Raw genomic sequence first — 2,358 nt, forward strand, 5'->3', positions numbered from 1 at the left:
CTGCTCTCGGGTTGGGGTTTACTTCCCAATAGCCTTGGTTTGGTTTGACTGGTAGCAAATTAAATTGATTTTGTTCCTTCCCCAAGTTGAGCCCGTCTTTCACCCGTGACCATAAGTGGGGAGTGATCCCTCCCTGTCCTTGTCTCGACCCACGAGCCTGCCTTTATATTTTCTCCCCCTCCCACGGGGGGCGGGGGGTGGGTGAGGAGTGAGCGAGAGCGGCTGCGTGGTGCTTTGTCAGGGGCTGGGCTGAGAGCACGACCCTCACCCGTGCATGCTCTGTAATACTTGAAAGTTAGAATGTGACACAGGTGTTCAGTGTGGTAGGATCACTGGGATTTTCGGAAGTGCCTAATTTATTCAGAAGCCATCCGGAAATTTTGGAATCTGTGAAACAGAGACAGTTCATCGAATTTAAGTAAGGCACGTATTCTGTTCTTCAAAGGTGGGGAGGAGATCTGACTGAAGGATGCCAATTGTACTTTGTCAGTGGAGCTGGACTTACAGATGGGGATGGGTTCTCTGAATGACATGCAAGAGGCACCTGGTGACACTTGTAAATAAATGTAAAAAGATGATCCATAGAAATATTTTGGCATTTGAATGTCTGCTGGGAAAAGTTGAAATTTCAACAGGAAAGAAGTATGTTTTTTTGATACTAGTCCTTCAGTGGTATCTCAAATCTGTAATTTAAGCACTAAAAAACTCAACGATTAATATTGTATTGATTTGGTACTTTGTTTTTTGGTTAGTTCTTTGTCTTAAAATACAGCCCCATCAATACATGCTAAGCTCTAAGTTAATGTGGAGAGGATGGTTTTTACTGAGATGTGAAAACTCCCTGTTCTGTAACCAAATCTCTTTATGGGAAGCATTGTGGTCTTGGACTTGGAATGACCTGAAAGTTAGTGCTTATTTCCACTTGGAGCTTTATTTCGGGTTTTCAGGCTTAATCCCGAACTGGTGGTGATGCAAAGGTAAAAAGATCACAGAGCATCTTTGTTTTGCAGACTGCTGAGAGGCTGGACAGTAGGCCTATGAATGTATTTTGCTGACTCTCTGGTTTTGCAGGGTCTAAATGACAAAACTGCTTGTGGAACACCGTTCTCGGTGGGCTGACCGGCAACCTCAAGGAAAGGCCAAAGCCAACCATCGTCAGTGACCCTAGACCTCCTGCAGAAATCTTAGCGGATGAACTACCACCAGTGGACAGTCCTGAGGCATTGGTGAAAACATCTTTCAGGTCTGACAGATACGAGTTTACTTTGTTTATCCTTGAGAGGATATCTTTTCAAGACTAAGTCTGCAGTGTGGGTTTGGTGGGAGAAATCAGTCCCGAAGGATTCCGCAATGCTGCGTATCCGTACTGAGCAACAGTGAAAAAAGAGGTCCATAGATAATCCTGGCTGGACTTGTCCTTTACTTCTCCGACCTCATTAGCCTTCCTAAAAGATGATGAACTAGACAGATATAAAGTCCGTAACTAGTCAAAATGGTCGGCAAAGACAGCTCATTATAGGAAGATGTCTTTGAAGGTTGGCACTGTTTCTTCTGAAAGTGGTTTGGTGATGAAGACTTGCACTTGAGGTCAGATGATGTGCTTTATTGATGCCAGAGAGAGCTAACCCTTTTTCTGTTGCTGTGATGTCTTGAGAACTGTCTAGCATGAATTTATTTTACCAAGGAGAAGGATTCTGGCCAGGGGCTTGCAAGCAAGCGATGGCTGCTGTTGTAAAGTGTGTGATAGATCTCTTGCTGGGTTTTTCTACCTCTTATTGAATCATGTGGACGTACAGTTGTCCGATGTTTCTTGGAGGCATGTTTTCTGAAAATGATTTTTCTCAAAGTGAGGTGAACTAGAGAAGCCGTGTGATCTTTGACCAAAATGTGAAAATTGGCGTGCCCAGCAAAAGCGGAGTGAGTGGCAGAATTTATTTTTTCCAAGTGTTTTTCGAGCCTTTTTTTGGTTGTTGTTGAAAACCTACGCTCTACTTTTCTCTTATAGTAAACCCACATGTGTGCAAGCATAAAATGGTTTTTGCTTTGGATAAATTTCTCTTGACTACAGTGATTTTGATTATACCTCAGTCTGTCAAACTTATATCGGTCTTCATATAATCGTTATTTTGAAGGCACTGAAGTTTGTCATGATATTAGGTGGTAATTTCAGATACCTTGTTTATCCTGCTTGACATTTAAAACCACGTTACCATAAAGTGAGTTTGTCAGTCTATATAAATGAATCCTGTAATTCCATGGGGCATTTTCATTCTTTAATATTTCCATTGAAATGATTCAGGACAAGTGTTTCAGAACCTGGATCCTCCTTTTATGGTGAGCCGTGGTATTTAATGGCTT

The sequence above is a fragment of the Harpia harpyja genome, unplaced genomic scaffold (assembly GCF_026419915.1).
Source record: "Harpia harpyja isolate bHarHar1 unplaced genomic scaffold, bHarHar1 primary haplotype scaffold_424, whole genome shotgun sequence".
In the NCBI taxonomy this organism is placed as follows: Eukaryota; Metazoa; Chordata; class Aves; order Accipitriformes; family Accipitridae; genus Harpia; species Harpia harpyja.